The sequence below is a fragment of the Papio anubis genome, chromosome 14 (assembly GCF_008728515.1).
Source record: "Papio anubis isolate 15944 chromosome 14, Panubis1.0, whole genome shotgun sequence".
Lineage (NCBI taxonomy): Eukaryota > Metazoa > Chordata > Mammalia > Primates > Cercopithecidae > Papio > Papio anubis.
The window spans coordinates 71132917-71160410 of NC_044989.1; the positions used below are offsets into that span (position 1 = coordinate 71132917).

The window sequence follows — 27494 nt, forward strand, 5'->3', positions numbered from 1 at the left end:
GAAACATCAAGTCAGGCTCAACTGGTACCTATTGATTCTTCAACTCTTGTTGCCTATAGAACAACAGTGAATGGGCCGGGCTCGGTGGCTCACGCCTGTAATCCTAGCACTTTGGGAGGCCGAGACGGCGATCAATGGTGGTCAGAGATCGAGACCATCCTGGCTAACACGGTGAAAACCCCGTCACCAAATACAAAAAAAAAATTAGCCCGGCGAGGAAGGGCCAGTCCCAGCTACCGAGGCTGAGGTGCAGGAGAATGGCTGAACCCGGAGGTGAGCTTGCAGTGAGCCGAGATCGGGCCACTGCACTCCAGCCTAGGCGACCGACCGAGACTCCATCTCAAAAAAAAAAAAAAAGAACAACAGTGAACGAAATAAGAGGAATGCCGCAAAGAAAACAAAGTACAGTAGCCATTATCTATCTTTGGGGCTGACCTTTTAGGGCAGTACAGTCCACTCAAGTCCTTGATGTGCTCTGTATGTATAAATCTGGCAAAAGAGTTCTGTGTTCCCTGCCATAGAACATCATTTGAACAGCACCCAGGGAGCCTACAAACGAGGTCCCTGGCTATACTTACATACATCTTAATGTTATTTTTTTTAAGTTATGTGATATTATTTAATTTTGTCAAAGTAAGTTTAACTTTGTCCACGAGAGAAAAACATACACTCTCTTTGAAAATCTTATTAAATCCTATCCTATGGATCCTATGGTATAGATGTGTTAAGTGAGAATCTTGCTTCAAAAATATTAGTACTGCTGTTGGATAGCACAGTGCACTCAAGAATCCAAGACTGTATTTAATGAATTAGCTAAGGAGGTCAACATTATCACAGCAAAGTCACATCTTATGACAGATGGGTCAGAGTCCATAGTCTGTCAGTACGCTCAATATTGGCTGGAGTCAAAATTATCCTCGAACATCTCTTTAGCGGACGTGAGGAATAGGGCGTGGTTCTCCATATATCACCCCACACAGTACTATGCATGTGTAATTGGATAATACGTACAGTAGCATATGACTCATAAAAGGACATGTGCAAAATATAATTTGGTCGTATTTTTACTCCACTTCTCTGGGAGCTGGATTACCATGAAATAAATGTGAGCATAAGGCACCTCTGGTCTAAAGGAAAAGTTCAGCATTTCACAGAGGAAGAGGTGGCATCTTATGGCTGTCTCCTCTCTCCAGGCTGCTTTGTATGTTACAATCAGTTAGGTAATTTATAAGGGACAATATCTGCTTCAAAATACTTAACACTGGTAGAAGAGAAGAAAATGCTTCTTTCTTCTCGACAAGTGTGTAACATTTCAAAGAAGTTTGTAAAATTCTGAGATACTTGCCAGGTCTATTTTAAAATAAATTTGGTTTGAAAAACCCAGAGTAGAGGCTTCCTGGAAGCTGTGGCTATACCATATTTAAAGTCATCAAGTCTTGTAAGGAAAAATAAGAGTCAACAATGAAATAGGAAGAAAAAAGTGTTCCAGGCCAGAGTACTATAGCATGTACAAAGGTCCTGTGGTAGATCAGAGCATAGAGAGCATGAGGAATTAAAGGAAGGCTAGTGTGGCCAGAGCAGAGCTGAAAAGCCTAGAGGGGGCAGCAGGGATGACACATGGCAGCCAAATCATGCTAGGTCATAGCCATCCAGTCAGCCATTTACTCATTCGTTCATCAATCAAATATTTACCTTCTATGTGTCAGACACTCTTCCTGGTGCCAGGGGAGATACAGTAGTAAACAGGCCAGGTAAGGAGCTTATTTTTAGTGTTTACATCCTAAACGGATAATACATCCCACACTCTTAAAACTCAGAGTAATAAGAACTATGAAAAGAATTAAAATAGGGCAACATATTCACCATTTGGTAACCACCATGGAAATAATTGGAAGTGGCGAAATTTGAATAAACCCTATAGATTAATAGGATTGTATCAATGTTAATTGCCTGGTTTATGAAAGGTTTGTCGATGTTAATTGTCTAGTTTACAATTACCAAAAATTGTATTGGGTTATTATGTAACAGAATGTCTTTGTTTTCAGGAAACACACATTGAAGTATTTATTATAGCATTATATCTGTACTTTATTCAAACGGTTCTGAACTAAATTGTGTGTATGTGTTTGTATAGCTGTATGTATGTACAATACATATAGACATACTAGGACAGGGAGAAAAAGGGAAAATGCCCTCTGAAGAGGTCAAAGGTTGAGATATAAATGACATGAAAGGGCATTGCTAGTGCAGGGAACAGCTAATGCTAAGGCTTGAAGGCCGGACAGCACTTGATAAGTTGAAGGAGCAGAAAGAAGACCATTGTGGCTGAAGCTGAGTGGCAAACGGTAAGGTCTATGAGATTCGAGCACAGAGGAATTCTGCCTTTTTTCTAAGAATAATGGGAAGCATTAACGGGCTTTAAATTGGAGGATAGCAAGGACCCATTTGCATATTGAATGCTCACACTGAAAAATAGAATAGGGGATGGGTCACTAGTGGGAGTGTGGGGGTCAGTTAGAGGCAGCAGCAGATGTTCAGGTGGGGAAGACGGGGCTTGAACTCAGGGGCTGGGGGAGCTGGAGAACAGTGGATAGGCTTGGGATGTTTAGGAGACAAAAACAAAACAAAACACAGGACTTGGTGGTGACCTGAATGTACCTCTAGTTGTCTTCTTTCGAGCATTGGATCAGTTAATGGAACTAAACTTACGATTTCAAGGTGAACTATTGAAGTGCCCCAACCCCATTCTTGCTGCAGGGTTGTTGTCGGTTTTGTTTCTTATTCCCACACTCCTTTCTGGACAGTGCCACAAAGTACAGAATCAGAGGAGATGGAACAAGTTAAGATGTGAGAGGAGGCCTTCAGAGTGTGAACGTTGTACTCAGATGTGAAAGGGTTGGTCTCCTCCTGAGACGCAGGCCGCCTCTCTGAAGTTCACAGTGTTTCTAACATCCCCACACAAAACAGAAAAATGGCATGTGCTGGGAGAGCCGGAGGGGCAGGAGATCTGCATCCAAAGCCAGGCTACAGCCTTACCAAAACCCTCCCAGGAGAGCAGCTGGAAACAGTAGATTGCTTGCCACTCTTTCTTGAGAAAGCGCAGCAGATGCTTTTTATATAATGTCCAATTACTCCAAGGAATGTCACCATCTTTATGATTAATCAGTTTATATACTCAGGGACATATGTGAGGTGGAATGCAAGGGCAACAAAAGACCCTGCAGAGAGGAGATAAATTGAGTCCAAGCCCTGTAGCCAATAGTTAGAGAAACAGATTAACTGTGTATATTACATAAATATCATTCAATGTGAGTTATTGTTAAAATAAGGACTGTTTTTATCTAAATTCACTGCGAAACAAATCTATTTTTAAAACCTACAGGTTATGTAAATGATGGGGAAAAGTTGTAAATAATAGATATCCTTTTTTCAGAACTCAATAATGAGCTAGTGAGACTGTCGTTGTGATAATGACTTGTATAATAGCACCCAATAAATAAAGGGATTTTGTGATTAAAGGGATTCTTCCAAGAAGGAATCGAACCAAGCAAGAATATTCCAACTTGCTTTGTAAGGCCCAGCTCAAATGTCAACCCCTTTGTGAGATTTTCTCTGATCTCTGGAGCAGAATTAATAGGCCTCTCCTATGAGCTCTGAGGGCGCTCATCAGTGGGGGGTGGAAGTATTTACCATGATAAAACTCTCTCGAATAGTTCTCTTTGATTACAGTACCTAGCATACTACTCAGCTTCCTTTTCTTTTTGGAGCTTTAAAGAAAATGAAAACATTAAAAGCATCAGCAGTAGTACAGCTCGCAGCTGCTAATACTTATGGAACATTCATGGGACCAGGCACTAACTCCAAGCATTAACCCTTTAGTCCCCACAATAACCTTAATGAAGTAGGTACCACCAAGATGAGGAAACAGTAGGAGAGGTGAGTAAACATGCGCAAGTTCCCATTGCTAGTAATTGGGGGCAATTAGGATTCTAACTCACGGAGTCTGACTCTACCACGTCCCCAATAGGGTAGGATGGGAAAACACTGGGCCGGGAGAGAAAACACTTGGAGTCAAGTTTGTATTTATTAGTTTGTCAGCTGTGTAGCCCTAGGATACTCACTGAGTCCACTGGCCTCTGGGACTTCTCTGCCGCCTCAGAATTCAAGTCTGCTCCACACTCTGGCAAGATAGCAACAGCCCCCATGCCTGGCCTTCCCACCACTGACCCACAGCCTGGGCCTGCCAGGCTAGCATTTGAGCCAAATGTTTTTGATGGGACAAATGTTTTTGGATAGATATACTTAAACATCATTGTTCTCCAAATGTCTACTCTTCTCACAGTTTTTGAAAACTGGGCTAAGTGCTGAGAGACAGCAAAGATTTAGCAAATGGTCCCTGCACTCCAGGAGCTAAGAGTCCAATATGGATTTTTTTTTTTTTTTTTGAGATGGAGTCTCACTCTGTTGCCCAGGCTGGAGTGCAGTGGCGCCGATCTTGACTCACTGTATAAGCTCCGCTTCCCGAGTCTATGCCATTCTCCTGCCTCAGCCTCCTGAGTAGCTGGGACTACAGGTGCCCACCACCACGCCTGGCTAATTTTTTTGTATATTTTAGTAGAGACAGGGTTTCAACATGTTAGCCAGGATGGTCTCAATCTCCTGACCTCGCGATCCGCCTGCCTCGGCCTCCCAAAGTGCTGGGATTACAGGCATGAGCCACCGCGCCCAGCCTAAGAGTCCAATATGGATTTAAACAAGAAAGCTGAACCTCAAGATTACAATCCAGAGTTGTATGATAAGTGTTCTCCCATCATGCCACATGCTCTCCCATCAGACCATGTGCTCTCCCATCATGTCACATGCTCTCCCATCATGCATGTGCTCTCCCATGATTTCATATGCTCTCCCATCATGCCGCATGCTCGCCCATCATGCCATGTGTTCTCCCATCATGCCACATGCTCTCCTATCATGCCACATGCTCTCCCATCATGCTATGTGCCTTCCTATCATGCTATGTGTTCACCCATTACACGTCATGCTTTCCCATCATGCCACAGCATAGTCACTCAGGCAAGAGAAACCCATCCTGTCTTCTGCTACATTACCCTTTTCTTTATATCTTCTGCACACATTTTGTGTCCAGGGACAGTTTCTCTTTATGGGCCAGAGACTTGGGAGTCACTTATAATCTCAGATTGACCTTTCTGAAACATTACTCAGTGGAAATTTGAAAACAAACTGTTTCCTTTGCACCCAATGGGATTATAATTTGAAATTCAATTGTTTTTTGTATAGTAGGTCAACAATCGAAATGGTACAAAGGCATTTGCTCTTTTCAACTGCCACCTTTGGATATGAAGCTTTATGTGACCTGTACTTCCTTGAAAATTTATAATGGCATACATTTTTAATGTTTTTTTTTAAAATCTTGACATATTATTGCTGATAGGAAAAACAAATGTTTTTTAAATCTTTGCACCCAGAACCAAAAAAAGAGTCTGTGGTCACAGCAGGGTATGGAGATGGCACAACCTCCATATAGTTTTTCTCCTGGGACACCATGCCCTCACTTGTGAAGAAAATTTCTGTTCTTAAGTTTGAAGACATGATTGCCTTATCATATGGGTCCTGCCCTCCTCCTCACTCCAAGTATTTAGAGGTAAAATTAGAATGTCACATATTCAAACACTGATAAAAAAGGAATCCTTTTTTGGAATCTATTCTGTGTCTCTGTATAGCTATCATTGACATTATTATTCATCAAAGTAAGCTGAGTTATGCTGAAGTAACTAGACTCCTTCCCTCTGGTCTTGTGTGGCCTCTCTGACCACTTAAGGTAAATAAAACAAGGAGAACTAAAAGACAAAGATCTTTATGGCTTCTCCTGCCACAATAGGCTCCTCAAAGCAGGTCCATTTTATCTGGATCCAAAGCAGAGCACTTCCTACCTGGGAATGGAGGCTTTCTCTTTGGCTCCCCTGGTGACTAGAATGTGTGACCACAGAAGTGATCATTGAAAACCGCTGCCACTGACAAGGTCCTCTGAGCCACTCTATAGCATCCATTGTCTTTGAGAAGGTGAAAGCTTCTGTCTTTTCACCACTTAAAATGCTGGCCAGAAGAAAGCATTGCTTCTACAATGCATTTCAAGTATATTACTTTAAACGTGGCAGCTATATGTCCAAAGGATTTTGGAGGTTTGTAGAGAGGTAAGTCCCAAATGCCATTATAGCACATTAAAGAAAATGAAATTAGCTTAGGAGTGCAACACAGTTCAAGCCATTAAATAATGTAAAAGGCACTTAGTGCAGCACTGAGCTATATGAGTATGGGCACACTTAAACTGCTTGAGCTGTACTGAACTAACTCAGTACAGATCCTGTTTGGCAGGATCAAACTTGGAGGCTGCAGTAGTCCATTCTCATGTTGCTATGAAGGAATACCTGAGACTGGGTAATTTATAGAGATAAGAGGTTTAATCAACTCACAGTTCTGCATGGGTGGTGAGGCCTCAGGAAACTTACAATCATGGCAGAAGACACCTCTTCACAAGGCAGCAAGAGAGAGAATGAGAGCCAGCAGGGGAAATGCCAGGCGCTTATAAAACCATTAGATCTCGTGAGAATTCACTCACTGTCAAGAGAATAGCGTGGGGGAAACCACCTCCATGATTCAATTACCTCCCACGGGATCCCTCCCATGACACATGGGGAACAGCGGATTATAATTCAAGATGAGATTTGGGTGGGGACACAAAGCCAAACCACATCAGAGGCTAATGCTAAAAACCTAGAATTGCATAGGAAGCACTCTCTTGTGAAGGACAGTTAGGACAAATGTTTAACAAGGGCAACTTCCTGGTCACTAATGCCAGGGGAAGTTATATGTGTGGCAGTCACTGCTAGTTAGGCAATATTTACCTCCCCTTCTTCCTGCCTATCAGGAAACAATATGGCCAGCTAAAAAAAAAAAGAAAAAAGAAAAAAGAAAAAAGAAAAAAAAAACAAAACGCATTTCCCAGTCTTCCCCGAAGCTAGAAACCACCATTTGATACAGCCCTGGTCAATAATGTGTTAGCAGAAATCTTCTGGGAATGTCTAAGAGAGTCTAATTTCCTGATGGAAATACTATCCTTTTCTCTCACCTCTTCCTCCTCCTTCTCCCTTTATAGAAGGTAGTTAAAAGGCTGGAAATGGAGTAGCTGCAAACTTTCAGGATAAAAAATACCACCTGCTAAGCATGGCAGAGCAGACTGACAGGAGCCTGGCATGTTGGTGCCATAAGGAGTCGCTGCACCAGCCCCGGTTTGCCAACCTCTGGACTTTCTAGGGAATGGAAATAAGTCCCTATTTGGCTAAGCCACTATGGCTAGGTTTCTGCTTCATGCAGCTGGAGGCAATTCTTAACCAATAGAGTGTTACACAGACAAAAGATTTTCCTGTCCAATCAGTTTGGGGATCAGTAGGGTAAACACAGATCCTTGTTACAGGACCTTTCTGAGCCTTTTATATCGTAGGTGCCAGATGATGCTCTTGAGAGGGGGGCAGAGTACAGTGTCTCCCAAATTCTATTGGCCATGGACACTTTTATTTCATGTTACATCTCTTGGGAATAATGTCCCACCAAATATATCTTAGGAAACAATGCTCCAGGTGTGCACATGCTCAGGCTTGCTCTTTCTTTTTCTTTCTCTCAGTCAGGGAAACATCATACCTTTCCAAGAGGTACAAACATAGATTCTTAGCAAATGTTGAAACAGAAAAGTCTCCCAAAATTCATGTCCCCAAAGTGTCTCCCAACAATTCACATCCACCTGAAACCTGTGAATTTGTCTTTATTCAGAAACAGGATCTTTGCAGATGCAATCAAGTGAAGATGAAGTCATAGTGGATTAGGGTAGGTCCTAAATCCAACAGTCAGCATCCTTATAAGGAATGGGAAGATTTAGTCATCAAAGTCATAGAGAAGACACACACAGAGAGGAAAGACCGTGTGATGGCAGAGGCAGAGACTGGATTGATGTAGCTGCAAGCCAAGGAATGCCAAGAATTACTGCCACCATCCAAAGGTAGGAAGAAACAGGGAAGGAGTACCCTAGAGCCTTCAGAGGGAGCACGGCCTTGTCAGCGGTTTGATTTCAGACCTCTAGCCTTCAGAATTGAGAGAGAATACATTTCTGTTATGTCAAGCCATCTCCATTTGTGGTACTTTGTAAAGGCAGCCCTGGGAAACTAATATACTCTATAGCATTATAAACATGTCTAAATTACGGTTTTCCTGTGTCTAGGGATGAGAATTAAGGGTCAACACTGAGACCTGGCCATGTAGAGAAACTGCCTCCCTGCACCCCCAGCTCCTCTACCATATTTTACATTCCTATAAAAAATTGATATTCTTCCTGTCACTTTTCCTTGAAATCAAATAGCATCTTGAAAACTCTGACATTAAAAATGGGAGGAGACGCTGACATTTGAATAGAAATGCCCTAAAGAAAAACTTTTCAGGAACCTTGAATTTGCCATTAATTATCTGCCTCACTTTGGATCAGTGCCTTATCTTTTCTCAGCTTCATGTGTCTGATTTCTATAATGAAGAGCTTGGACTGGAAGATCTGTTTGATCTCTTGACTTTGACACCCTGGAATTCCAGTGGGAATGTTTCAGGTGTATAACAGTTGACGCTTGTTACTTAGAAACCTAAAGACAGGCAGGGCTGGATGAGATGAGGTCGGAGCAGCAGGCCCTTATTAACACTTAGGGTACCTTGTTAGCTTTTCTGAGTTCACTTATACAGAAAAATCTTACTTCCTAGGATGTCTCTTTGAACTAAACTAGAAAAAGGAATACAGTGTTATGTTTGGTGTTATGTTTGCCTTAGCATCTTAAAAGTTCTAAAAGAGAAGATTCTTTTAGAGGGCTGTGATAGAAATTACTAGGCCAAAAATGAATTTATCTCCCTTTCTGATTCTTAAAAGAAACTTACACTCCTAAAACTAGGTTAATTATTCACATTACAAAAGACGTCTTTATTTTATGAACAAGCTTACTAAAGATTTCCTTTACAATAAATGTCATAACAAAGTAGTTGCTTAACTGCTCTTCTCCAATCTAAACAACTCGATTCTTTTAGGCTTTGGTCATACGAGCTTGTTTCCATCTACTTGACTATTTTGGTTGTTTTATCCAGAGCACCAATCATTTATCATCGTACACTGTAACTGTGATAACCAGCACAGAGCACAATATTCTCAAAATCAATCAAGACAAAGGAAACTTATGAAAAGGAACACATCTTGGAGCTTCAAGTCATTCTCTCAAGATACCTCACCAGTTCCAGAAAATGCGAAGATATGATGGGAAATGTAAGAGTCCCCGCTTTTCACAAGGACACACAAGACAAAATATCTTAGCAAGGCACATCATGACATTGTAATTATTAGCCATAAACATTTTTAGTACCTTAAATGCATATAGCCTTTGTCAAAAATGGTTTAAAGCCAAAGACGCTACAAATTCTGTAACACACACACCCTTTGGACATTTGCCAATGGACGTTTGCAATGTCATTGGTGCCTACCAAGGACACAGAAACCCTAATTCTCTAAGCATATCAATAGCATTATTGAGTATTATATTTACAACAAGGGAGAAAAATAACCAAGAGAATAAATTGGGGTTTTTTAGGTCATAAACTGCAGGTCTATGTAGGGTTACCTAGTTATAAGTTATAAAGTATATTCATGTATTCAATCCGCAAATAATTATTTATTGCCTTTTATGTGTCCACTTTTCTTATCCAAGAAATGAGAATAATAATACCATCTACCTCATAGGGTTATTGTGATGATTAGACTTTAAATATTTATAAATATAAATATATGTCATTAACACAGCCTGATATGTAGGAAGTACTGGATAAATATCAGCTACTACTATTATAATGGAGCCAAGTAAAAAGATTTGGGATATGTTTTGGAGGACTGAGCCAACAGAATTTGCTGATAGAATGAATGAAAAAGTGAAGGAAAGAGAAACCAAAGACAACTCCAAAATCTTTGGCTTGTGCAACTGGGATGATGACATAAGGAAAATGCAGACAGAAATGGGTTTGAGTAAAGAAATAAAGAGCTCTAACAGGGTCATTTAGGTTTGGTCTGAGATGCTTGTAAGACATGCATGCAGAAATGTCAGGGGAGCACTTAGGTATACAGGTTTTCAGCCTCACTACCCAAAGCAAGATCTGGAGACCAGCAACATCAGCATTGCTGGGAGCCTATTGGAAATGCAAAGTCTCTGGCCCCACTCCAGACAAATAAGACTGGAATCTACATTTGAACAGGATCCCCAGGTGATCAGTGTGCACAGTAAAGTTCCAGAAGCAATGAATTAGAGTTCTGGGGAGATAGGGACTTTGGATTCATCAGCACATAAATGAAGTCTAAAGCCAAGGCCCAAAAGAACTCACCAGAGAGTGTATAAGGAAGACAAAGTGGCGCAAGGCAAAGCTCTCTCACACTTAGAGGTCTGGTGGAGGAAAAGGAACTGCACAGAAGAAAAGGAGGAATAGCCAGTGAGGCAAGGGAAAACCAGGAAAGGGTAGTATTCCAGGCCAGATAATCCAAATGTTTCAAGAAGTGGTCAACTGTGTTGAATGCTGCTGACCTGTCAAGTAAGATAAGAACAGAGAAGAGGCTATTAGATTTGGCAATATGGAGGTCATCTTCAATGACCTTGACAAGAATAGCCTCAGTGCCATAAGAGGACAAGTATAAACAGTGGGGAACAGGAAGAGATATGGAGCAAAGGCAACTTTTTCAAGGAGAACATAAAGGGAGAAATGGGAGGAGGGAGGAGGGAAGAAAGAGCCTGATGATGCAGAAAAGAGAAAGGCCAATTGCTATGGTGGTGTTTTTGAGATGGCGAGAGGGAAAAAGTCCCAGAGCCCAGAAGGAAAGATGGCCTCTGATAGAAGCAGGGGCCACTCAACCCATAGCAGCATGTCAGGGATGTGTGTCGGGGGCTGGGGGGTGAGAAGATGGGGGAGCTCCGGGCTCACTGTTTGTGTTTCTCAATGAAGTTGGAGGCACCTAGAAAGGTGGGTGGGGTGGAGAGGAAAGGAAATTTAGAGAAAAGAAGAGTGAATTCGTCATTCTGGAAAGTGGGAAAGTAAATGCCTTAGAATTGCCAGGTAGCACAGGATGCTTTTTTGAGATTTTCGGCCATGCATTTGAAAAACCCTACGCTCTCCCACAAAACGCTTCATTCTTCCAACATGTCCTCATATTCTAATGCATAGAGGCATAAATCACAAGAAAGTGCATCTTCCCCATCAATTCTCATTATTCCTGTAAGCATTTTATTACATTAAAGGTCACCGTCAGCAGAACAAGGCTAGACAAGGGAGTCATCATAGAGCCACAGCAAGATGATGACACAAAAGGACAGAAGCCTTCTGTCCCCTCCATGAGATTTATGGCTGAAGGGTGAGGCAGGAATTAATGACATGAAAACACAAGATGCCTCAAGGGAGGGAGTTCTTACAATTCACAAGAACTGCTAGGAAATCCCTCCTGAGACAAGTGCTTTGGTAAACAACACCAAGTACTGTTAATTGCCTTTAATTGAGTTTTGAACAAGCCCAAAGTCAATAATCCCTCCTTGGTTACCTTCCTTCCTGCCTGGAAACCAATCGAATTGAACAATCACATAATTCTTCGCAGCACTTCCAAATTCAGCTACATAAAGCCCACTTCTGTGATCCACAAACCAAGAAGCTAAAGTGTGGCTCTCCCCCAGCACACTGTTGCCCCACAGCCCTCTCTTCCACACCCCAGGTACTTAGGGCCTGGGTGCAAATCTCCTCGAGCCCTATAGTCACCTCCAACTATTTCCACTCCTTCAAAAACCCCATCACCTTGGAAACACAGTCTTCCAACTTGACTTCCTGTCACTCCTCCTTGTGACTGACTCTCCTCTACTGCTCTCCCAGCCACTCCCCTCATTCTCCGAGGACTCCAGCTCCTGGCTAACCATCTTCCCCTCCACCACTCTCCTTACTCATTCCTGCTGATGTTGACATCTACACAGTGATCCACCCGACACCCACCATCACATCTTCATGGCCTCCAATGCCACTTATCTCTCCTTCCACCCCAGCCTCAGTCACCCTCTCCCATGGTCATACCCTAGATCTTGCCGCCACCAAGATCACAACCTTCAATGTGTGGATGTCAACATCCTGCTCTTTGACCATCCCCTTCCAGCTCACCTACTCTGGCACCCCACCTCCTAGCAATTCTCCAACATCTCTGATACCTGCTAATCACTTTTTAATTATCTACCTCCAAACTCTACTTTTCCCATATCTTCTAGTATAGCTTAAATTAAACCATACAGTTGTGTAAGTAACCATTCCCTTGCAAAACACCTCTAACTCCTCTGCCCTCTCACCCACCACTGTTTCTACCTCACAGAGCCCCACCCTTAGTTACACCCTATGTGACCTTGCCCCTGCCTGCATCTGAGCCATTCACCCTTGCACAAAACTCTGCAGACTAGACTCACTTCAAATTACCCGCTACACCTTTCAAATTTCTTAACATTGCCAAGCAACCTGCCCTTCCCTCAAAGTACAGACTCTTCAACAGGATTATTTCCCACCTTCTCATCTCAAATCTCCCTGACTCCCTCTTCACTCCACTCTCAGCCAAGGATATGGCCTCAAATGGCATAATGAAAATACCTGCAGTCAGCCAGCACTAGCTCATCCTCTGATCCAGTCTCACAAACCCACCTGAAACAGCTCACTGCTACCTCCCAAAAGAGTCTCTCTGACCACTCTGGCAAAAGCAGCCTCCTCCCTCATGTTAAAATGAGTTTATCTTCTGCATAATAGGTATCAATGCTTGACACTGTTTGTTTTTATGCTTAGTGTCTGTCTCTACTCACTACAGTGTAAACTCCTGGCTCGTGGCATCCCCAGCACTGCACAGTAACCACACATAGAAGGTGTTCAGTAAACACCTGTTGACTGACTGATGAACTGGGTTGAACCACACACTTACCTACCACTGTGACCAACTACACATCATCTAGTACACTTCCAGCAAATGTAAATGCACATTTTCTTAAACATTTTTTATTTAGCCCTCCCTCCCTCTCCTCATAAAAATGAACAGTGGGGCTGCTATCCAGGTCAAATTTATCTATTTTAAAAAATGTTTACAGCCGGGCGCGGTGGCTGATGCCTGTAATCGGCCTTGGGAGGCCGAGGCGGGCGGATCACGAGGTCAGGAGTTCGAGACCAGCCTGGCCAGCCTCATCTCTACTAAAGATACAAAAAATTAGCTGGGCATGGTGGCGCGTGCCTGTAATCTCAGCTACTCAGGAGGCTGAGGCAGGAGAATCGCTTGAACCCACAACTACAGGTTCCAACTGTAACTTTACAACTTGTAACTTCAACAGTTAAGATACACAGCAGGATTCCAAAAACTGTCTTCATGATCATCGCTAAGACTGAAAAATGAGACAATACTCTCCAAAGAGATGAAAACATAATGGCAATTGAAATGTTGTATGCATTGTAACTCCATATTTACTGCTGAACAAGAGCCTTGGCACCCACAAATCCCTCCTTCTCACCCAGGTGAAAAAAAGCCAGCAGCACTTTCCTCTGTGAGGATCTACTCTGTTAGTTCACTTAGTTACTTCCTTACTTTCCAGGTCTAAGTCAAGTATATACTAGCGACCCTGACCAGTAACCTTCCACAGCACTTGGAAAATAACTGGCACCCAGGTTCCTAAGGAAAGTTTACATCTTCTCTTAGTCCTCATTTTTATCCTAATCCCTTTCAAACTATTAGCCAAACTGTTCTTTCTAATGCCACTTCTAGTTTTCTGAGTCTCTTGAGGAGAAATAACTGAACTTGTTAGAATGGTTTGTAAACTAAAAGTCAATCATCTTTTAGTAGGGAGGAAGCATGTTTTCATCTGTCTGGACCATTCTAGATGGGAGAAGATACTGGAATTGAGTGGATAAGGACTGCAGCTACTTGAAGGCATTTTTGTAACAAAGAAAAGCAAAGTTCACCAGACTTTGAATATAAATTGTGGCCATACTAATAAGGAAAGAAAAATATATTACCCCACAAGGACAAAGTAAATCAGGTCATAACCAGAGGACAGATTTCAACAAATTTCTGGAAAACAAAAAGCTAGTGGGGGACTGGTGATTAATGTTTGAGGATGAAAGAAACCACACCCTAGATTTCAGGCAGAGGTAACTAAGGCAGGGAGGCAGCCAAGTTGTCTAGCAGAGCCCCAAAGACGTCCTGGACTCTGAGATGGCAAGTACTGTGGAGGGCAGGAAAAAAAAAAGAAAAAGAGGCTGGGCTGGGCATGGTGGCTCATGCCTGTAATCCCAGCACTTTGGGAGGCCAAGGTGGGTGGATCACCTGAGGTCAGGAGTTCAAGACCAGCCTGGCCAACATGGTGAAACTCTGTCTCTACTAAAAATACAAAAATTAGCTGGGCATGGTGGCACATGCCTGTAACCCCAGCTACTTGGGAGACCGAGGTAGGAGAATTGCTTGAACCTGGGAGGTGGAGGTTGCAGTGAGCCGAGATTGCACTGTTGCACTCCAGCCTGGGCAACAAGAGTGAAACTCCGTCTCAGAAAAAAAAAAAAAAAAAAAAAGAAAGAGAAAAGAAAAGAGGCTGAACACGGGGTAAACTGCAGGTCTCCATAAAGAGCAGCAGATCCTGCCCATCCCTTCTCCTCCCCCAACATACAGCGGTCCCCAGCCAGTCACTCAGTTATCTCTTTATCTCAAAATAGCATGCATAAACTGTTCTTGCTGGATTTATTAGCTTCAATCACTAGATGGGTCTTCTTAGAGAAACTGCACACACTGCAGGAGAGAGCTAGAGCCATACTATGATGGTATTGGTACCCCCAGAGTAAAGTCCATCTCAGGGGGTCACTTACGGGGCCCCAGATAACAATTCATGTGAACTCCTCCCTGGATTGAGACACTGGAGTCCTAAGAAAGATGAAATCCTAGGCCGGGCGCGGTGGCTCACGCCTGTAATCCCAGCTCTCAGGGAGGCAGAGGCGGGAGGATAGCTTGAGCCCAGGAGTTTGAGACCTGCCTGGGTAATATAGCGAGACCCCGTTCTCCACAAAAAAGAAAAAAAAAAAAAAAAAAAAAAAAAAAAAAAAAAAAGATGAAATCCTAGCACGCTACTTATTATGCAGTAAACAATATCAACCCAGTCAGACACTGAACACTTTTAAGAGTTTTCAGCTGTTTTAATTACCTTATTGACAAATCATAGAAACCAACCATGGCTAGGGAACAGAATATTTTATCAACTTTGATAGTACAAAAGTAAATGTACAGCTAGAGAAGGAGGGAGCAGGCAAGGAGATGTGGTGGTAATAGCCTTATTTATGGTGTAGAGAGTCAGGTGACACGATCAACAGTGAATGGAATGGGAAATCTGGTTGTAATGAATGTATTGTCTGGAGCTGCCAGATGGCTAGAAGAGACGTGAGGAAATGGAGGTGTGGTGCAAGTAAGCTTCAACCTTGAGTTGTTTTTTTTTTTTTTTTCTGTGACAGAGTTTAGCTCTTGTTACCCAGGCTGGAGTGCAACAGCGCGATCTTGGCTCACTGCAAACTCCACTTCCCAGGTTCAAGTGCTTCTCCTGCCTCAGCCTCCCAAGCAGCTGGGGTTACAGGCATGCCCCACCACACCTGGCTAATTTTGTACTTTTAGTAGAGACAGGGTTTCACCGTGTTGGTCAGGCTGATCTTGAATTCCTGACCTCAAGTGATCCACCTGCCTCAGCCTCCCAAAGTGCTGGGATTACAGGCATAAGCCACCGCGCCTGGCCGATTCAACCTTAATTTTTATGGCAGAAAGTCACTAGACAACGATCACAGTTGATACATTCAGAAACAGCAGTACATGCATATTATTTTGAGATACAGAGATATCTACAGCAGAACAAAAAAACACAGCTAAAATTGGTTTGCCTGTGGATAAGGGATTTGGGGCGGAATTTGGGCAGGGATTGTTGCCTTTTATTAGAAGGCCTTCAGTCCTATTTGATTCATTAAGTATGAACAAGTGTTGCCTTAAAAACTAAAAGTTTGGGGACAGGAGAAGAATAAAGAAAAATAGTGGTATATTTTATGAAATAAGAGAGAGGAAGTCTCACACACAGTATGGTAGGAAAGAGTGTGGAACGGTTAAGCTGGATACTGCATAACTATGGTAACAGATGTAGCTAATTTAAGACACAAATGAGGGTGTTGGAAAGATCTAAGAGAAATATGGTGTTAAGAGGGAAGGAGAATAAATTCTAAAAAAAGGGATGCTGAGATAATCAGTATGGATGCTATGCCATCTGACATGAGGAAAGGAGGAAAGAACCGAATCCGCCCTCACTTTTCCTGTCTTTTCACAGTAGATTTTTCAAAGTAAACCCCTAGATATTCTTATGGGGACTCCATGCCGAGTAAAGAAAGCAAACAAGATAAAATTCATACTCAATAAAATAACACAGGCAGAAAATCACGTCCATTGTTAAATGAAATTGTGTTTCATAAAGCCTCCATGCATTTCAAAGTTTAATAACTTCATTTGTTCTTTGAGAAAAACAATTTAAAAATAACATTCAAATGCCCTTGTATTGATTTTGCCTTCAATAAAATGATTCACAATCAAGCACAAACATTTAACAACCCTTTCAAAATTCCACAGAAAATTACCAAAGGAATGTAAAAATAGGAACAAATCTCCATCACTTTTGGTTACCAGGGAGGCTGCCATCCACGCAGCAGGAACTGTGAGGGATCGACATCTTTATAACACTGGTTCTTTCCATCCGGGAACATGACATTCTATTTCTTGAGTAAATATTGGTAATGCATATTTTCTGTGGAAATAGTCCATTTCATCAAGATTTTCACAGATGTTGGGATGCAATAATGCACAGTGTTCTTGAGATTTCACATCTTTTCTCCATGCTGTTCCATATGTCATTTCTAGCTTTGTGAATGTTTTTTGCCTTTTCATCTTAATTAGGCTTTCTGGAAGTTTGTCTATTTTATTGGCTTTCTAAAAGAACTAACTGGCTAGATAAAAGGTGGGGAGAGGGCATATAAGGAGGTAGAAAGAGTTGCTTTTGGAAGGGTTGGGAGGGTGGGAAAGCATGTTCAGAAAGATAGAGTGGTTCCGCCTACCTAGGGGGTAGAGCATAAAGGAAGAAGAGGAAGAGCAGTTGAGGCAGGTAAGGAGTTTGGGCTTTATCCAGAAGGTAGAGAAATGATGAGATTAGATTTTTGTTTTAAAGAGATCATCTATGCAACACAGTGAGACCTCATCTCTACTAGATATAAAAAAAAATTAGCCAGGCATGTTGGCATACACTGTAGTCCCAGCTGCTTGGGAAGTTGAGATGGGAGGATTGCTTGAGCCCAGGAGGTCAAGGCTGCAGTGAGCCGTGACTGCACCACTGCACTCCAGCCTGAGCAACAGAGCAAGACCCTGTCTCAAAAGAAAAAAAAAAAAAAAAGATAAACTATGGATGGAGGAAGACTGGGCTGGAAGCAGGGAAGAAGGTGGGGGGACTCTAAAGTAATCCAGGGTTTCAGCCAGGAGCAGTGTGGCCTATGAAACAGAAACCCAAGCAAAGTAGCCCAGGCAGAATGGAAGGCAACATTGACATGGAAACCAAAGTCTAGCCTGGACTCATGGAAACCACTAGAATTGTAATCAATTCAGGGAGCCATGGGGATGGGGTGAAGGATGTCAAATGGTCCTTAGAGCTGCTACTGATAGAAGCCACAGGGATTTACTACTTGGCCTAGTAAGTTTTTTGAAGCCACTTCAAGACTGGAAAAAAGGCACAGATAAACATTCCTGATATTAAATGGAGCACAGAAATTTGTTTTCAGGTACCTAGATCCTAAGCTCTCTGGCCTCCAGATTCTGCCCTGGAAGCTTGCAGGATGAGGCCCTATACATTACGGGTATTTACTGCTGGGTGGAGTAGCATTTATTTACGTACTTTTGTATCTTCATTTTTAGCTGCATCTGGTGAAGTGATCAGAATCAACCTTGATTGAAGCTGGATATATTATATCCCCACTTTACTGGGAGCTCCCTCAGCACATGTCTGAGGAACTGAGGATGCTATGGTTTGGATATTTGATCCCTCCAAAGCTCATGTTGAAGGAGGGGGTGCCTCTTGGGAGGTGTTTGGGTCACGGTGGTGGATCCCTCATGAATGGCTTGGAGCCATTCTTGCAGTAATGAGTGAGATCTCACTCTTTTCATTCCCATGACAGCTGGTTGTTAAGAAGAGCCTGGCATCTCCCTCCCCTCTCTCTTGCTTCCTCTCTTGCCATGTGATCTCTGCACACACCAGCTCCCCTTTGCTTTCTGTCAGGAGTGGAAGCAGCCTGAGGCTTCCACAAGCTGCCCAGTCTTCCAGCCAGTAGAATCATGAGCCAAGTAAACCTTTTCTCTATAAATTACCTAGCCTTGGATATGCCTTCATAGCAACACAGGCAGACTAAGATGGGGGTCTGCCACTCAAGGTGGCAGTGCTGATAGATTTCCCAGGGCCCTTGGATTTATATCCCTCATCCCCACCCCACTAACCATACCACAGCCCACCTAGCCCTGTTGCATTAAGCCTGGGGATACTAGCACTCAGCTGAGAGGACATCACTGCTTCTTCCCAGGAAAGCCCCTTGATGCTCATGGGCTGGTTGATATTGGCTGGCACCATCTGTACTCTAACTTTTACAGAGTCCTTAAAGAATCTAGGCCCAGTGTTTGTTCTCTTCTCTAAAACTCAAATCGATGTTTTCCTTACTATATTTGTCTTTGTTCATTTTGAAGAAAAGGAAGGCAATTTAGGCCAATGGTGCCATCTTGAAACCTACATATGTGTGTTTATAACCCTGTACCTGCAACTCGGACCTTGGGTCCCAGCCCTGAGACATGCATACATCTGCCTGTCTACTGGCCATCCCCACCTCAAACTCATCTTGTCTAAAACTGACCACTGTCTTGCACAAACCACTTCCTTCTTGGCTGTGCTGGATTCCCCAGTAATCAGACAAAGGAGTCTTAGAGCACCAAGCAAAGCAGGGCTCCAAATACTCTTGGAATAAATTTGATCTATATTTTTTGAAGCATCAAAGTAGTCACCATGGAGATGTTATAACAATGAATAAGATACAAATGGTACAATTCTAATTTTTTAAAGTTTCTGAGAAACAAGTCTGGTGTACTTTGTTTGAGGATACAAATTTAGATTATAAAATTATAAAAAGAAAGCAAGAAAATGGTCACCATAAAAGGAAGGTGAGTGGTTACCTCCAGGGGGAAGCAGGGTGTGGTCCGAGGGTACACTGGGCTCTGGGAGCTGGCTGTGTCCTGCTTCTCGACCTGCATGGTGGTCACACGGGCATTCACTTTATATTTTGCTAAACTACACATTTGTTTCATGTCGTTTCTTATATCTGTTATGTTTTATATATTTTAAGTTTTTTTAAAATAAAGTAGTCACTACAAGGGAAAGAAACAAAACTTCCGTGGGCTTTCATACAGTTATTTTGATAAAGTTGGCAACAAACTTATCTTCCATCATACAAAATGCCAGAAGACAAAAGGAAAATATTTGGAGTTTTTAGGTAAAAAGATTATGATGAAGAAGTGCATGCCCCAAAAGGATGATGTTACCGTGAGAGGGCAACATAAAGAAGTTAGAGGGCAAGCAAGAACTACCGGAACATACTACCTTTCCTGAAAAAGATTCCAGCTAATCAAGGAATAAGTGAAAATGAAGATTGAGCATAGGAAATGGACTGAGTGTTGTAACCTATATAACTCTCAGTCTAGATAGCAGCTGTTAGTATGGTTAGGAAACATAATATAAATGTCAAAAATAATTCTGGAAAGCAAAAGCATGCACTGCTTTTTTTTTTTTTTTTAAGAAAATAATCTGGATCTAAAAGCCAAATTTTTTTTTTTTTTTTGAAACGAAGTCTCTCGCTCTGTCGCCCAGGCTGGATGGAGTGCAGTGGCGCAATTCTGGCTCACTGCAAGCTCCGCCTCCTGGGTTCTCGCCATACACTTGCCTCAGCCTCAGACGAGTAGCTGGGACAACAGGCACCCGCCTCCACGCCCGGCTAATTTTTTGTATTTTTAGTAGAGACGGGGTTTCACCGCGTTAGCCAAGATTATCTCGATCTCCTGACCTCGTGATCCACCCATCTCAGCCTCCCAAAGTGCTGGGATTACAGGCGTAAGCCACCGCACCTGGCAAGCCAAAATGTTTTTAAGGCAAAAAGTTAGTGGCAATAGATGGGCAACAAAAAAGAAATTAAAGCTGGGCATGGTGGCTTACACCTGTAATCCCAGTACTCTGGGAGGCCTAGGCAGGTGGATCACCTGAGATCAGGAGTTTGAGACCAGCCTGGCCAACCTGGTGAAACCCGGTCTCTACTAAAAATACAAAATTAGCCGGGCATGGTCTGGTGCCTGTAATCCCAGCTACTTGGGAGGCTGAGGCATGAGAATCACTTGAACCCAGGAGACAGAGGTTGCAGTGAGATAAGATCGTACCACTGAACTCCAGCCTGGGTGACAGAAAAAAAGAAGGAAGGAATTAAAGTATACTAAATCTCTCATTGTTTATGAAAGAACAAATAGACACAACTATATTTTTTAATGTTAATGAAGACAAGTAGAAAAAATGGGCAGACAATTTCCCTTTTATCTAAAGAACAAGGGACTCTTACACTACATTTAAGTTAAGAAACGGTATGGGAAAATAGCTTGGAATTTTTTTAATGTAAAATAAAATTTTAGAAGATCTGTGACTGTATCACATACAATAAATGTAAATTTAGTCACAATTGGATTAAAAATCCAATTATGATGCTTAAAATAGACAAAAATCAAAATGACATAAAAGAAGAAAGCTTAAGAAGAAAGAGAATGAGCATCACGCCAGGGAAATGAAAACAGAAAGAAGGCAGGACCAGATTTCTTATCACATAGTAAAATTTAAGACAAAAATGAAAATACAATGAGACAAAGAAGGTCTGGAAATACGGAAGATTCACCCCACAATGGAGAGTCAAGGGTCACAACGTCTGTGTCACAGAGGATAACCAGTCATCCCCATTTGCCTGGCACTGTCCTAGCTTCAGCACTGAAAATCTCGCATCCCAGAAAACCCATCAGTCCTAGGCAATCAGGGCCCTAAGTAATACAGCATCAAATGTAACTATGTAAAAACATATAAAATATACACGAATACATATCTATAGCATATAATTACATAATTATATATCAAATAAATATATAAATATAACTGTATATAATATATATGGATTTAAAGGTGTAGGGATATGCTAAAGGACATAGCAAAAGGAAAGCGGTCAAAAATATCATTTTCTTTCTTTTTTTTTTTTTTTTTTTTGGAGATGGAGTTTCACTCTTGTTGCCCAGGCTGGAGCGCAGTGCCGTGATCTCGGCTCGCTGCAACCTCCACCTCCTGGGTTCAAGCAATTCTCCTGCCTCAGCCTCTAGAGTAGCTGGGATTACAGTCGCCCGCCACCACACCCAGCTAATTTTTGTATTTTTAGTAGAAACGGGGTTTCACAATGTTGGCCAGGCTGGTCTGGAACTCTTGACCTCAGGTGATCCACCCTGCCTCGGCCTCCCAAAGTGCTGGGATTATAGGCGTGAGCCACCGCACCCAGCCAAAAATATCATTTGAGACTAACATCTTTTGTATTCTTTGACAGATTACTTACGTACAAAGAAAAGTTTAAAATAAATTTGAATAATATAATCAATAAATTTGTTTAAATCTATACAACTGAAGTTTAGCCTCCACAGAGGATATACTTTCTCTTCATCTCTTTCAGTAACATTGGCAAAGATTTCCTATGTAGTTTATCTTGGAAGACAGACCAGGATGAAATCTTTACTAGAAGCTTGCCATTCCATGAGTGCTCTTCGAGTTTGGAAGATTTAGTGGTGGTTGTCATTGAAGACAGGCAGTTTTTTGTATTACTGCTTTAAAATTCTTTCAGGCTAAAACTGTAGCAGCCAAGGTATATGGAGTCAAATATTGTGGATGCAATCTCTTCTAAAGATTCAAATTTCTATTCCAAGAATCTATGTGTGCCCCTGTACATAGTTCAAAATGCTTAAACTATATAAAAATCCCTTTTGGAGGAAAAAATTTCTCATAGACCTCGTGGTTGACCTAAGTCACTTTTATTAAAATGTAACTTAAATATGTATACTCATAAATACCAGTTCTAAGCACCTATGCTTTACAGCTTTATATTATTAAAATGCCAAAACAATATACAAATATAACCATCAACTTTAAAATATCAAATTAATAAAATTAATTTATTGCAATAGGTAAGTCTTTCACATGTAACAACTCATTCTTATAATACCGCCATGCAATCAATGCCATATATTTATTCCTATATTATCATAAGAAACTGAGCAGCAGAGAGGTTGAGTAACTTGCCTAAAGTCTCACAGCTAGTAAGTAGAAAAATAATTTTTGAAGTCAGACAGTCTGCTGTCACTCAACCATCTCAACCATCAGAACAAATTACCTGTCTCATTTTCTTTTCTTTTTTTTTTTTTTTTTGAGATGGAGTCTCGCTCTGTTGCCCAGGCTGGAGTGCAGTGGCGTGATCTCGGCTCACTGCAACCTCTGCCTCCAGGGTTCAAGTGATTCTCCTGCCTCAGCCTCCTGAGTAGCTGAGATTACAGTTGCCCACCACCATGCCCAGCTAATTTTTGTATTTTTAGTAGAGACGGGGTTTCACTATGTTGGTCAGCGTGGTCTCGAACTCCTGACCTCAGGTGATCCACCTGCCTCAGCCTCCCAAAGTGCTGGAATTACAGGCGTGAGCCACAGTGCCAGGCCCCGTCTCATTTTCTTAGATGTAAGGTACCTATTGGAGAGTTACTAAATATGCATTAAATGAAGATCTAATTCAAATATTGTTAAAATCCACAACAGCTACTTTTCTGTTGTGTTTTTACTACATCTGCTGCTAATAAATTGCTGCACACTTGATCCACACACAGGTAGAACTGGCATGAGATCTTCAATCCCTGCCAATAGAGCAGTGGTCGCCAGGAGTTGTTCTTTTGGAGTTGGCAAGCTGTGTGTGCCCTGTGTAGACTCACTCTCTCCACTATTCAAACTCCCCTTCCCTTCCCATGGGCTGTGGCTGGAGTCATCAGTCCTGTCCATGGCTCAAATGGAAAGATACAAAGGCAAACACAGACTCCAGCATCGGTTTCAGCCTTGCCATCAAGATGATCCAGAACACGTTTTTATTGCTAATTATTTATGATTAGCACTGGAATATGCCAGGCATGGTGGCTCCTGCCTGTAGTCACAGCTACTCAGGAGGGAGAGGTGGGAGAACCACTTGAGCCCAGGAGGTCCAGGCTGCAGTGAACTATGATCATGCCACTGCATTCCAGCCTGGGCAACAGAGCAAGATCCCTACTCAAACAGTCTGGGTGACAGAGCGAGACTCCGCAAAAACAAAGATTATCACTGGAATAAAACCACTAATGTCAGAGAATACACAGAGCCTTCAAGATATCTTCAGAACCCCAGGGGGCTGAGAGACCTGTGGCCTGGTATCATTAGCTCACGCTGAGGGCCCCTGTAAAAAACAACCCTGTGAAATTTGTCCTTGTGTCTGACGAGGAGGTGATTGAAGGCATCATTTCAAACACTATGTCATATTAGGAAAAAGTTCCTTTCTGGTCTGGGAATCAAGAACTGTCGGCTGGGCAAAGTGGCTCCCACCTGTAATCCCAGCACTCTGGTAGGCAGAGGCAGGTGGATCACTTGAGGCCAAGAGTTTGAGACTAGCCTGGCCAACATGGTGAAACCCTGTCTCTACTAAAAATACAAAAATTAGCCGGGTGTGGTGGCATGCTATTTGGGAGGCTGAGGCATAAGAATCACTCGAACCCAGGAGGTGGACGTTGCAGTGAGCTGAGATCATGCCACTGCACTCCAGCCTGGGCGACAGAGTGAGATTGTGTCTCAAAAAAATACAAAACGTAAAAAATAAAAAAATAATTGTTGTGTTTTTATGTTCTGGCCATATATTATTTTGTGTTTTGTGTTTTTCCCACACAGCTGTTATCACAATTTGTAATTATATATTCATCTGAGAGATTTCTTGACGAATGTCCATTTCTTACATTTGTCTTTAAGTGCCCATCAGGGCAGAGACCACGTCTATCTGCTTTATCCCTTTGTTCCCAGTACGTCTCACAGCACCCGGCACGTAGTAAGTCCTCACTGAATGTTTGTTGAGTGAAGTGTGTGAATGAGTTTAACAAATGAATAAAACATATAAGCCATGGGTTCATCAATTTCTTTTTTCCTTATGCTGCAAGAAAGTTTAGAGCTGGATTTGTTTCTTGCCTGTAGCCATTGTAGAAGGTATCATGCTCATGTTTTTGTATAAGCCTCATGCTTAAGACCATTTTATGACTCCACCCTTAGTGTCCTTTTTTCTTTCCCAACTACTTCCAAGTTAGGCTGCCTTGCCATATTTACGAATCCCTGTAAACTATCTTAAATCCCTTGTGGAACACGTGGTAATAAATAAATATATCTGCTAGTCTTTTTTATATATATTTAAAATCTTAACACTAAACCCACTGCCAGCAAACACATTTGCTCATCTGTTAACCTTAAGAATAGCTGAGATCTGCTAATTCCAGCACTATACTAATATTTAAAACAAATTCAACCCAAGCCTAGAAACCACAGCATATCATGTCAGGCATTGTTGTACGTTGTGTATGTGACAAGCATGTTTCTAATAAGGCTACTTTCTTGTGGACAAGAAAGAACATAGGGCTTACTACAAAATTCTTATGGATTTTGGATCAAAGAATAATTCATCTTTAGTGGCTTTTCAAAATGTGTTGACATCATACTAATAATGAAAACTTTGCTTTTACTTGTGCCCTATGCACGGAGGAGTGGGGGAGGAGGGCTGGGCAAGATCCTGATCTATAGGAGAAAAGTCTCTACAAAGAAAAGTTTGATCACCTTACACAATTAAAGTAGAACATTATAAAGTAAAATTATTAAATGGTCTAAACCCCCCTTTTAAGTCTCTAACATATATTATTCATATGCTAATGGAGATATTATTTGCAAGTCTGAAACGTCATAGTTCTCGTCTTTGGTCAGATTCATTTAAAGCACTTAAAATGCTGACTTGCTATTTTTCTCTTAAAAAAACAGAACATAATTTTCTAATCCCGTTAATGAGAACACCCCTCACTGAACAAGTTAAACATCTCAGGAATCCCAGCTAGACCCACAAACTAGAAGTGAAAGCAGTTGCTTGCACCCTCTCCAATCCCTTTGCTTCCGCCAGGATGCCAGACCAACCACTCCTTTTGGGTTACTCAGAAAGCACGAAATGTGCATTTAGGAAACTGAGATTCGATTTCTATTATCAATAAAGCTCATGTGAGTCCGTTGAATCTTGGACGACAAACGGCAAGAGGGAAGAGTGGGTGTAAGGAAACAGATGGGTAATAACCGTGTGTCAGAGATAAATGACAGTTTTTTAAAGAATTTGATAGGGTGTGGGCTGAGGCTTGCTTTTTTATTTTCTATTTCTGTTTCCTATTTTCTATTTTTATTTTTGGGCAGGAGATGGAGATTAGGGGTGAGAAAAGGAAGGAAGAGAAAAGGCAAGACAATAGGCCAGACCCGAGAGCCTGATCTGCATCCTAAAGCAGTCTGCCCCTCCCTCCCTTCCCCCCAACACCAGGTAGGCTGTGGTGTGATTTCAAAACAAGCAGACGCCGACTCCCGCCTCTAGGACCGGGATGGCCTCCGCCCCGGCAACAGAAAGGGAGGGAAGGCAGGGAGAGGAGAGGGAAGATGGAAGAGGGGAACAGACTGGCAAGACCCCCTCGGGGACAGTGGGGGTTTTTTCCCTCCAAAGTGGTGGAGCCGCATAAAATCCAAACCCACGAGGCCCGCTCACGTGCCGGTTGCCCCGATCTCAATGTGGGCGGCTGCCGACGCCGCACCTGCTCGGCCCGCCAATGCGGCTGAGCGCCGCGCCGCCGGCGATCGCGAGGCCCCGGGGGACGCGCCCAGCCCCGCCAAGCCCGCCCCGCACGGCTCTCCCGGAGGGCGGCGGCCGAGCGGGAAGGAAAGAGAGGGGAGAGGAGGGGCGGCCCCGCCCGGCTAGGCGAGGCAAGGCTCGCCGCCGCTCCATTCGGACCCAAAAGAAAGCCCCACCTGTCAGGCGTTACGCTCCAGGCGAGAGTCCCACCATCCCCAAGCAGGGGCCAGTGCTTGCAGCCCCGATTTCCTAGGAGCCTCCGATGCTACATCATCACCAGAAACCTTTAGGCGCAAAACACACTGGCGCCGGCCAGGGCTGCAGCACCGACGCGCTCGGCAACAGAGCGCCCCACCTGGGCCCAGCGGCTCCCGCCCGGCCGAGGGATGCCAGGGTCTCCGCGCCAGGACACCAGCGACCCCAGGCAGCCCACCAAGCCCACTCCCCAGACCCTTACCTCCTGAGTGGCATCTTAGCTCTCTCCGGTCGGCCACTGCGGGTTGGTTTTGTTATTTTATGGGTTTGGGGGCGGGGGGGGTTGCGCTTAAAAAATCCACCCAGCTAATTTGCAGAGCAGCGTTTTCTGCCCATGCTGCAGCCCGCGCTCGTCAGAGCTGCTGGGAGATCACCCAGCAGTGCAGCGGCTCCGCGGCGGCGGGGATGACTGGCCACGGACGCCGCAGTTCCTTGACAAAAGGCTCGGGTTCCCGCTAGTTCCTCACAGCCCTGCCGTCAGAATTAAAGCCATTTCCCGCACGAGGCTGGGAGGAAATGAGAGCTCTCCCGGCCCTGCGCGCTGACAAAAGGCCGCTGCGCGGTGCCCACAGCGCCCCCTCCAGCGGGCCGAGCCGGCCGCCCGAGGGCCGCGGTGCTGCAGTGCCCCCGCCCGCAGCGCCCCCCACCGTCCCGCAGCGGCCCCGCCCCGCAGCGCCCCCCTCCGCCCGGCAGCGCCCCCTCGCCGCAGCGCCGCCGCAGACCCCCCTAGCCAGGCTTCCAGCCTCCTTCCACCCCGGCCCCACACCACTTACTGCCCGGGACGGCCAGCGCTCAGCAGGGGAGTCTGTTACTAGGGAGAAAATCTGAAACAGAGCTCCCTTGGGGGAATGTATCCTCCCTGGAAGGGAGAAAGCAAAAGTCTTACACTTGGAATATTTCTTTTCGTCTGGAAAGGACAACTAGCCTTCGGAAGATAATTCTGTTAGTGATTTTAATAGCAATTATTTAACTGAATTCCAAACCAAAATTCTCTCTGTCCTGATTCTCACTTCCTTTTCAACTAGGACAAAATTTTT

General features: G+C 43.3%; 1 protein-coding gene across 2 annotated transcripts in view; it reads right to left on the reverse strand.

Annotated features, from left to right (window-relative positions):
* The window catches only part of ADD2 (adducin 2), a 112765-nt gene extending 85738 nt beyond the window's left edge, over window positions 1-27027 (reverse strand). The window contains exon 1 of one of the 2 annotated variants that reach the window (XM_003908786.4): window positions 26660-27027. The gene's annotated coding sequence lies outside the window, so the exon portion shown is untranslated. Of the gene's footprint in view, window positions 1-26378; window positions 26486-26659 lie in introns of those variants that run through there. The other variant, XM_003908787.5, reaches the window with a different exon arrangement.
* Window positions 27028-27494: the final 467 nt, after the last annotated feature.